Source organism: Musca autumnalis, unplaced genomic scaffold, assembly GCF_047663935.1.
Source record: "Musca autumnalis isolate F117 unplaced genomic scaffold, ASM4766393v1 scaffold_3, whole genome shotgun sequence".
Lineage (NCBI taxonomy): Eukaryota > Metazoa > Arthropoda > Insecta > Diptera > Muscidae > Musca > Musca autumnalis.
The window spans coordinates 153,852,864-153,865,292 of record NW_027411866.1 but is presented as its reverse complement, the minus strand read 5'-3'; positions in this window follow the sequence as shown (position 1 = coordinate 153,865,292).

The window sequence follows — 12,429 nt, the reverse complement described above, 5'->3', positions numbered from 1 at the left end:
TCTAGTCGGTTTTGCCCAGTTTTATGTATTTCGCTCAATTCGGAAAATTGTTAATATTGGTCCATGTTTTGGAAAGAAGGGACTATTATCAGTTGAGATATATGTACTACTCCTGCAATCAAAGGCAGAGTTTAGTACTTTCATAAACGAAATAAAACTAATTGTTCCTATTCTCTTCAATACAATTCGTGGTGGAGGGTATAAAAAGTTCGGCCCGGCCGAACTTAACGCTTTTCTTACTTGTTTTAGATTCACTTTGACAGTTTTGTTGTGATAATAAATCAATTTTAACTACAGCCACTTTAAAAACTTGTTATTTTTAAAATTTGAAAACAACAAATGTGTGATTCAGCTGGGCTTACTTTAAAAATAAAAAAGTAAACACACATCACAACAAAACTGCCAAAGTGAATCTAAAATAGACACACAGCACGGTGGACGATTTGGTTGTTGTTATTTTCGACAAACTATGAACATACATAGTTATGATGATTCTCTGCATTGCACATAGGTTTCAATCAGGAAATTTTTGGCCAAAACCCTATTTTTGAAGTTTCGAAATTTTAATTTTTTTTTGCACAGAATAAAAAAAACACATGAAGTCATCTGGAAAAAATTAGTTTTTGTAAATGACGTTAGTATTCGTTGATTGGCGCAGTACCAAAGTTGACACTTTTTTATGTAAAAATAAAACAGACTTTGTGCTGTAAAATATACAATTTTTGTTGTATTGCGTCGCTGCATAAATATACAGAAGTGAGACCAACATTATTATGAATCGGGAAGCTGTTAATGAGTACTTTCATAATATTTACAAAATGAACGATTTAATTTGTAAAATTAGCGTAATAAAATCAATGTTTTTATATATATTAAAATTTGTTTTTTACAAATATTTATTAAATATACTTAAACTTTAAAAAAATCGAATTTGAAAGATAGTACTAATAAATTCAGAAGTAAAATCGTGCTCAAATTTGCCACAGTTAAAATAAAGTGGATTTTTCTATTTTAAGATGGGAGAATTTTTTGTAAATACCTGTTGTGACTGTACGTAGTATCCAATTGAAATAGAACGGTAATACCCACATCTATCAACCAATTTTCTTAAAATTCATATTTAAGGGTTTCAGAGTGTAGAAAACAAGTATGTATAGCCCCCACATAAAAGTACTGTCCGATTTTAGATATTTTGTGGATTTTAGCGACACTTTATGACCGATTCGGCTGAAATTTGGTATTTTGACCTCTTGGAAGATATGAATCCTTCGTACCAAAAATTATTAACATAGCTCAATGTTTTGGTTTAGACCCCACACAACGGGACCAGCCTGTTCAACAAATTTTGGCAGTTTTTGGTAATTTTGGTCGATAAAACGTAAGAATTGCTGTTTGTACACATTTATTATAAATAATTATTAATTTCAATACAAAATGGACGTTGAAATAGTTTTGGCCAGAAAATTTGGATTTGGGTCCATTGTGCATTGTGGAAACGCATAACAGTAGGAGTAGTTAATTTGGTTTGCATATGCGGCTACGAGAGTTTTTGAATGTTTCTGTTGAATTCGAATTCGTCCGTCACATTTATTCTTGAGCTCGAGTCGTCATAAAATTGGGGAAGAGTTCTTTGCTTCAATGCAAAGAACTAAGAGAACTGATGAGTCCAAGTGGCGTTGGACGAAACTAGTATTATCTGCCCTTCAATTTTAACTATACCAACTTTAAAAACTTGTTATTTTTAAAATTTGAAAACAACAAATCTGTGATTCAGCTGGGCTTACTTTAAAAATAAGAAATTTGTATAGGAAAACAACTTATGTTGTTATAGGAACGCTGGGTTATAGGACATTTTCTCACCATGTAAAAACTGATTTAATTTTTTTAGTCCAGATTTATTGCTGTGACGGAATATCTGGAGAGTCTCAATAATATAAGTATCTTCAAACAAGTGAGCAAAGGCTATAATCGGGACGTGGCCACCCATGTGATACCCTACACCACTACCCCTGTGCATAAGCTTTTCACTGGTAAACATTTATTTTTAGGAATATAATACCACCAAACATAATATGCCTCTTTCTCTCTGAGACCCCCATAAGTAACCAACATTTCGTGACCATCCTATCAAAATTACGACCTGTGTCGTAATTGCAAAAAATGGAAGAATTGGATGCATTACCGACTATTGTGGTATCTCCCTTGTTTGACCACTTTCGCCAACCTACTTTACACAAATGTAAAGGTAATATTTTCTTCCATTGACAGGCTTTGCCGTTGGAAAACCCCCACTAGAAGCCGATATATTCACAAAGAATAAAACTTTGAATTTGTCTCCACATGAGTTTTTCTCCCATTCCGACCCCTAAATATTATCCGACCACGACCATAACCAATAGGCTTCTTCCCCTCCGGGACCCTCATCAACACCCAAAATTTGGTGACGATCCGATCAAAATTGCGACCTGTAGCGTGATTACAAGGTTTAGATGGACAGACGGACGGACGGACACACATAGCCAGATCGACTCAGCTCGTCGAGACATTCAGTTTGGTATATATAAGTATGGGTCTCCGACCACTATTTCGAGGCGTTACAAACTTTTTGGCCAAAACCTCCCCACCTAGTGGTGTAGGGTATAAAAATCGACGTTAAACGATAAAAAAACACTTGCATATTTAGCATATATTTGCATGTTTTTGATATGACCCCAAATATCGAAAAATTTACATTCAAAACGCTTAGATCCAAAATTTGAGCCAATCGGATAAGAAATAAAAAAATGCTAAAATCCGATGTCTAGTTATCACAGTAAGTTTTAGCAGTGTACATTAATTATTGTATGGGATTTTAGCGAAATAGTTGGAGAACTCCTAAATATTTTTTTCTAATTTTTCTAATTGAACCAAAAAATATATTTGTAATAATATTTTAACAATGACTGTTTTCTCTTTTGTTCATGGTAGAACAAAAATAAGTAAAGTAAATACTACAACAAATACAACTCAACAACAACCACATAGAAATTTGTTTTTGTTTGTAATGTTAGTGTCAAAGGTTTATGTAAACAAAATAAGGAAATGTCTATAAATTATTTGAATGTAAAAAAAAACTAATAATTTTTCACATTTCATTGAATATTTTGGAAAACATGAATGAAATTTCGTTACATTTTCAATTTGAATGTTTCCATATCATTCCACTAAATTGGAACTTTGGCAAAAATGTATCAAAAAAATCGATATTTTCTATACTTTAAGGTCCCAGTGGCACGTTTTAACATCTTTCAATTATGCTCAAACTTTGCCAATCATTAAATCTTACAAAATGAAACATTTAAGGTGGGTGCCGCGAAAAACTTTCCGACATCGATTGTTTCCATATGCAATAAAACGACCTTATTTAAATTTTTGCATGTGTTACAATCCACCGTCCGTCTTATGGTGAAGGGTATAAAAAGTTACACATTGTCGCCCGGTATCAATACTAATTAACGCTATACAAGCGAAACTTATACTAAGTTTCAATTTCTATAAATTAGAGTGTAACTGTAAACATGTTTTAAACTATAAACTAATTGGTTTCCATTCTTTGTTTTTATTAAACAATTTAATTAGTCCTTCACTCTGCCATCCGTCCCTCCATCTGGTGCCCATATAAACCTTTTAATCACTCTAAAGTCTATTTGTATAGATAAGAAATGTGATATTTCCGTTAAAAGAGCTAATATTAGATGCAGCTTAATAATATGTACAGATGTAGATGAGAAATCTCAATCACTTGATTAATAATTATAAACCCGTTAAATACGAAATGAACGTTGTGTTAAAGTGTATCTGTATAGAAATTAGTTCCAACATTTAATACATGGGACCAGGCGAGCTTTTCCAAAGTACATAAAGCAAATTTAATTCCATTCTGCATTACCAGTAGCTGACGTAGATACAAGGCAAAATAAATGATTTATTCATTAGAAAATAACGTGTAAAGTTGACACCGATTACTCATAATCAAATACAAATCAACAACGTTGAATAGTAACAATTTCTTAATCAATTAATAAGAATTTCTTAATTAATGTTTTGTTATCTCAATTATAATTTATTATAAATTGTAATTATAGATTCACTTTGGCAGTTTTGTTGTGATGTGTGTTTTATTTACTATTTGTATGTTAGTTAAGCTTAATCTCATATTTGTTGTTTTCAAATTTAAAAACAACAGGTTTAAAGTGGGTGTAGTTAAAAATGATTACTCGGGTATTTACCCAAGTATTTACCCACTTGTTTAAAGTATTGTAAAACAATTCATTTTGAAATGACTTCATAACCTAAACCCAGAAATAGGGTGTAAGATGTTGTATTGGCGATTTAATATAGTAAATTCCCAAATAAATACCCACAAATGGGTATTTACCCGGTATTTACCCAATTTACCAGGTATTTACCCATGTCCATCTCTACATATCAATTGTAAAGAAGCACTGATATTACACTAAATCGATCGTAGGATTACAAAAAAAAAAAAACAGTTAAAAGTGCGTTAAGTTCGAACGGGCCGAACATTTCATACACCCCACCATAAGATATTCTGAACTAAAAGGGAATAATTAGTTTTCATTCCTGTCCACAACTTTAAGTGGGTACCTAAAAATGTCAGATAACGTACCTAAAATGTCTTCATTCGGGCGGTAATTTTATATGGTGCTTATTTTTAGAGGAGCCTGTGGTAGAAGAGCTTTGTGACAACTGGGAACCGCAAACGACGAATTACATCTATTCAGCTAAAAAATTGAAGCTAAAACCCTCAAAACACCAAAAATCGGGAGGTACCGTTATATAGGGGTTAAAACAAAACATGGACCTATGTTGACAGTTTTTGATGGAAAAGTTTTGTGACCATTGGGAATCTCAAATATCAAATTACTGGTAGTTTGGTTAAAAATTGTAGCTAAAATCCTCAAAATACCGAAACTCGGGAGATACCGTTATATGGGTGCTATACCAAAACACGGACCTACATACAGTGAGTCAATTAAGTATTTTGCCTCTTTAGAAAATTGAAAAAATATAAATAAATTCGTTTAAAATCATCAAATTAGTGGTCAGAAAGTCGAATAATTGTATGTAGTATGTTTGTGGATATTTTAGTATCCAATATCTGCAAGAACCGCTGCGAAAGGCTTAATGGTTTTCTAGATATTGGCAAAAATCTATAACAACACAAAATATTTTACCTCAAAAAAGTATTTTGCCTTTTACATATTTTTTGAGAAAAAGACATTTTTGTTACACGCTAAAGATTTTTATAATAACCGTTGGAGATTATCACATTATACAACTGTTTCGGCACCAGTTTCACCACCTTGCTACATATTTTCGCGGTTATTTTCTCCAATTTTCCTACATTAATTTTTTTGACAATATGTTTTATTAATTTTGGTCATTACCGACATTAATCTCTAAGAAAATCAGTGAAAAATGATACGCCGCTACATTCAAATCCTAACAAAAGCGTAAAAAATAAATAAAAAGCTAAGATGCATCGCAAATAGTGAAAGAAATTACAGTTTGGAACTATGAAAATCAAGAACAGAGGCAAAAAATTATTTAAAAAATCGCGAAGATCATTCCTGACCGCTTCCAAAAATTAATCGTGTCTTCAATATCAATCTGGGAACCAATGTCTTGGATGAAGTGTTCACAAGGTTCCAAAGTCCAGAGATATTGATGGTTATGTAGCAAATAAAACATTAGAAAATAATTGGAAAATATAGGGAAACAACCATCCCCTGCCAAGACCTCTGAAGTTATAAAATTTGATTTTGAAAATGGTGCGGTTTAGTGGCGAAGGTATTTAAATATATTTGCATCGGATGACCCTCACATGTTGCGGGAAAATATCAATAAAGAGTGATCTATTTTGTCTTATTTTTTAAAAAATAATATGGTTTTTTCTTGCCAAAATACCGACAATATCTTTAGATTTTGGAACCTTGTGGACACTTCATCCAAGACATTGGTTCCGAGATTGATATTGAAGACACGATTAATTTTTGGAAGCGGTCAAGAAGGATCTTCGCGATTTTTTAAATAATTTTTTGCCTCTGTTCTTGATTTTCATAGTTCCAAACTGTAATTTCTTTCACTATTTGCGATGCATCTTAGCTTTGTATTTATTTTTTACGCTTTTGTTAGGATTTGAATGTAGCGGCGAATCATTTTTCACTGATTTTCTTAGAGATTAATGTCGGTAATGACCAAAATTAATAAAACATATTGTCAAAAAAATTAATGTAGGAAAATTGGAGAAAATAACCGCGAAAATATGTCGCAAGGTGGTGAAACTGGTGCCGAAACAGTTGTATAATGTGATAATCTCCAACGGTTACTATAAAAAATCTTTAGCGTGTAACAAAAATGTCTTTTTCTCAAAAAATATGTAAAAGGCAAAATACTTTTTTGAGGTAAAATATTTTGTGTTGTTATAGATTTTTGCCAATATCTAGAAGACCATTAAGCCTTTCGCAGCGGTTCTTGCAGATATTGGATACTAAAATATCCACAAACATACTACATACAATTATTCGACTTTCTGACCACTAATTTGATGATTTTAAACGAATTTATTTATATTTTTTCAATTTTCTAAAGAGGGAAAATACTTAATTGACTCACTGTATGTTGACAATTTTTAGTGGAGAAGTTTTGCGAACACTGGGAACATTAAATGTCAAATAACAGCTGGTTCGGTTAAAAATTGTGGCTTGAATCCTCATAATACCGAAATTCGGAATGTACCGCTATATGTGGGCTATACGAAAATATGGACCTAAATTAACAATTATTTCTGTAGAAATTTTGTTAGCTCTCAAATTTCAAACGACAGACAGTTCAATCAACAAGGAAGTTAAAATCCTCAAAATACTAAAAATCGGGAGGTTTTTATGGGGTCTATACCAAAAAATGGACCTACATTGAACATTTTTGGTGTAAAAGTTTTGCCACCACTGGGAACTTCAAATATCGAATAACCGCTATTTAGGTCAAAAATGTAGATACAATTCTCAAAATACCGAAAATAAGATGGTATCTTTTTATGGGGGCTATACCGAAACATGCACCTATTTTGACAAATTTTTGCAGTCATAATTGGGACATACCGATACATAGACATATGTCGACAATTTTTGGTAGAAAAGTTTCAGTCAACAAATTTAACTAGAACCATAAAAATACCGAAAATAGGTAGGCCATACCTAAACATGGACCTATGTTGACAATTTGTGAAGAAGATTCGTGACTGTAGGGAACCTCAAATGTCTAATTACGGATAGTTCAGTCAAAAAATGTAGCCAAAATTCCCAAAATACCGAATATCGGTAGGCACCGTTACATGGGGTTATACCAAAACATGGGCCTTTGGTTATTATTTTGTTGATGGAGAAGTTTCGTGGCTGCAGTGAACCTCAAATGTCAAATTAGGGTAGTTCAGACAAAAAAAATTTAGCTTAAATCTTAAAAATACCGAAAATCGGGAGGTACCGTTATATGGGGCTATATCCAAACATAGATCTATGTTGAAAATTGTTGGTGGAGAGGTGTGGTGACCACTAAGAACTTCAAATGTCAAATTACAGCTAGTTCGGTTAAAATTTTTAGCTAAAAATCATCAAAATACCGAAAATCAGGAGGTACCGTTATAGGGGTGCCACCTTTGTGCAATGGTATGCACGCCCGCCTTGCACGCTGAAGTTCGTGGGTTCGACCCCGGCCAGGCAACATCAAACATTTTTTAGCGTTGGCAAAATACCCCTCAGTAATGTTCGCGATATTTCCTGAGTATTTCAGCCATGTAAAACTTCTCTACAAAGTGGTGTCTTAAGACGAACGAACGGCGTGGACTCGGCGATTAACAGTAGGTCCCGTATCATTGAGCTAATATGAATCGGGGTGCACTCATTGATATGAGAGAAGTATCCCTTGTCGTCTACAGGGATGTTTGTGGAACAATTATATATTCAAACATAGACCTACATATGTTGACAATTTTCGGTGGATAGGTGTGCCGACCACTAACAACTTCAAATGTCAAATTACAGGTATTCCGACTAAAAATTGTAGCTAAAATCCTCAAATTACTGAAAATCAGGAGGTATCTTTATATGGGGGCTATATACAAACCTACGTACTGAGTACTTTAAATGTCTAATTACAGCTAGTTCGTCGGTGTCATGCTTAAGTATTCCATACGCCATTTGCCCGTTTTGAGATAATCACATTTTAATGTTTTGCGTCACAACTGTGTGGAGCCTGACTAACGCAAATATTTATATTTTTGACTTGAAATATTAATAATAGTATATAGAACATATTTGCAAAAATTTAGAGGAATATGTATTGGAATATAAAAATTATAGAGATTTTTAAAAAAAAAGAATTTTTGTAGATTTGTTCCATATCCGCACTTATGACACAAATGTGAAATATTGTAAATCACATGGAACAACGTGACAAATAAAATTTCCATATTTGCCTCAATAAATTAAATACTTCTAAATCGAAAATTAAAATTCTGATTTTTGAAATGTGTTTTTAAACTTCTAAGTTTTTCAAATATTAATTTCATAACTGAAAAAAGTTTATACTCTTCCGTCGAGGCGTGGATATATCGGAAACTAGATCAGATAGGAGAAAGCCGACTAGAAATTCAGAAAGAGCATACCGGAAAACCCTAGAAACCACCTGTATGGGGGCTATTCCAAAACATTAACATATGTCCACAAGTTTTTTTTATACAAATTTCTTGACACTTAAAACCCTAAATGTCAAATAATAGCTAATTCGATCTGAAAATGTAGTTAAAAACGTCAAAATACCTGAAATCGGGGTTACCGTTATATGGGGACTATACCAAAACGTAGGCCGATAAAGTCCATCATCGAACTTGACCTGCCTGTAAACAAAGGAATCATTTTCCCAAAATTTCAGCGTCCTATCTCCATTTTTGTTGATGCTAGAGTGATTACCATAGACGGACGGACAAACATGCATAGATCGACTCAGAAGTTTACCCTGATCAAGAATATACATATCGCTCATTTACTCAAACAGTGACATAACTCAAAAAATGATTTTTCTGAGTTAGCAATTTCTATTTTTTCTACGACTTCTACTTTATCTTGTATCAAATTTTCATGCTGATATCTTTAAAACTCGACGAGTTACAGCTCATTTTCTACGAGTTTCGGATTATTCAACACAAAAGTTTTTTGAGTTTATGAAGCACTAAAACACTTCTAATCATGCTTGATCATGCACAGATCAATTTAGCACTGATATCTGTCTATCTGGTTTAAAAATAAGGTCTAAGTAGTTATTGCAGTTTTAGTGTAATAATCTTTTTATGTTGGGTATCCAATTTTCAATCGCCAACTTAAAACGCGTTTTTCTCGAAACTTGATTTTTCGAGATGTGTCACTCTTTGAGTAAATGAGCGATACATGTATACTTTATAGGGTCGCAAATGAGTATTTCAATGTGTTACAAACGGAAAAACAAACTCAATATAAATAAATAAATTCCACTAGCTTTAGGATTTTCGCTTGGATCCACTGTAGGCCCAACTATGTTGTGATTCGTTATTATAGTTAAAAGCGTATTTAGTTGTTGTTATTAATTTGTCTTTATCTGCTTTTATACTCGAAATGTGTTACACTGTTATGTCTGTGCGGGTGGCACTGGTTAAGATATAATTAAGATATAATTACAATGTTTACTTACTATTTGTACGTTAGTTAAGCTTAATCTCATATTTGTTGTTTTCAAATTTAAAAACAACAAGTTTAAAGTGGGTGTAGTTAATTAAAATTGATTACTTTTGGGGATGGCAGAGAAGACCAGTTTCGTCCAACTGATGAGTCAAAGTGCGTTGGACGGAACTGGTTGTTTTGTTTTTATACCCTCCACCATAGTATGGAGGGTATATTAAGTTTGTTTTTCCGTTTGTAACGCATTGAAATACTCATTTGCGACCCTATAAAGCATATATATTCTTGATCAGGGTAAAATTCTGAGTCGATCTGTGCACGTCCGTCCGTCCGTCCGTCTGTGGTAATCACTCTAGCATCCACAAAAATGGAGATAGGACGCTGAAATTTGGGGAAAATGCGTCTTTTGTTTGCAGGCAGGTCAAGTTCGATGATGGGCTATATCGCACTTTGGTATAGCCCCCATATAACGGTACCCCCCGATTTACGGTATTTTGACGTTTTTAGCTACATTTTCAGACCGATTTAGCTATAATTTGACATTTAGGGTTCTTAAATCTCAATAAACTTATATAACAAAACTTGTGGACATAGGTCCACGTTTTGGTATAGCCCCCATATAACGGTACCCCCCGATTTACGGTATTTTGCAGTTTTTAGCTACATTTTCAGACCGATTTAGCTATAATTTGACATTTAGGGTTCTTAAGTGTCAATAAACTTATAAAACAAAACTAGTGGACATAGATCAATGTTTTGGTGTAGCCCCCATATAACGGTACCCCCCGATTTACGATATTGTGGCGTTTTTAGCTACATTTTCAAACCGATTTAGCTCTAATTTGACATTTAGGGCTCTTAAGCGTCACTAAACTTATATAACAAAACTTGTGGACATAGGTCCACGTTTTGGTATAGCCCCCATATAAAGGTACCCCCCGGTTTAATGTATTTTGACGTTTTTAGCTACATTTTCAGACCGATTTATCTATAATGTGACATTTAGGGTTATTAAGTGTCAATAAACTTATATAACAAAAGTTGTGGGCATAGGTCCACGTTTTGGTATAGCCCCCCATATAACGGTACCCCCGATTTACGGTATTTCGACGTTTTTAGCTACATTTTCAGACCGATTTAGCTATAAATTGACATTTAGGGTTCTTAAGTGTCAATAAACTTATATAACAAAACTAGTGGACATAAATCAATGTTTTGGAATATCCCATATATAACGTTACCGCCCGATTTCAGGTATTTTGACGATTTAAGTCGCATTTCTAGACCGAATTAGCTTTTATTTGATATTTAGGGTTCTTAGTGACCAAAAAACTTATATTCGAAATAATTAAGAACGTAGGTGCATGTTTTGGTATAGCCCCATATAACGGTACCTCGGTATAACGGATTTCGGTATCCCCATATAACGGATTTTCGGTATTTTGAGAATTTTACCTACAAGTTTTAACCGAATTATCTGTAATTTGAACATTTGACATTTGAAATTCTTAGTGCTCACCACACCTCTTCACCAAAAATTGTCGAGAAAGGTCGATGTATTGATAAAGCTCCCATATAAAAGTACCTCCCGATTTTCAGTAATTTGATGATTTTAACTACAATATTAAACCGAACTAGCAGTAATTTGACATTTGAAGTTCTTAGTGGACACAATAAAAAATTGTCAACATAGGTCCATGTTCGGATATAGCTCCCATATAACGGTACCTCCCAATTTTCAGTAATTTGCAATTTTAGCTAAAATTTTTAACCGAACTAACTGTAAATTGACATTTGAAGCTTGTAGTGGTCACCACACATCTGCATCAACAATTTTCAACATAACCCCAATATAACGATACTTCCCGATTTTCGGTACTTTGAGGATTTTACTTAAAATGTTTAACCGAACGTAGATCCATGTTTTGGTATAGCCCCAAAACAAACCTCCCGATTTTCCGTACCTTAGCTTTATTTTTTAGCTTTATTTTAGCAACAAAAATTGTTCATTTAAGTTCATATTTTCGTATAGCCCACATACCTCCGAACTAGCTGTTAATGACATTTGAAGTTCCCACGTTATGTACCGATTTTCGGTATTTTGAGGATTCTATCTACAATTTTTAACCGAATTAGGAGTTATTTGACATTAGAGGCTCCCATCAAAAACTGTCAACATAGGTCCATGTTTTATTATAACCCCTATATAACGGTACCTCCCAATTTCTAGCCCACCAAAAATTGTCAACATACATAGTTAGATATAGGCACCATAAAAAAGGGCCTACTGAATGAAACATTTAATGTACATTATCTGACATTTTAACGTTCCCACTTAAAGTTGGTGACAGGAATGAAAACTAATTATTCCATTTTAGTTCAGAATATTTTATGGTGGAGGGTATGTAAAGTTCGGCCCGGCCGAACTTAACGCTTTACTTGTTTTATTTTATTTTTTGTTCACTACTCATTTTTAATAACACCAGTTTCTTTTCAGTTTTGTTCTCGCGTCCCATTTTTACGTGTCTTATTTATCATTGCCAAGTAGAAAATAATGCAAAGATAATCAAATGTTCTGTGGAACAGATAGCATCCACACTATGCTAGAGAACGTAGAGACTTAGCAAGATGGCGGAAAAACAAGTAAAAAAGTATCAGT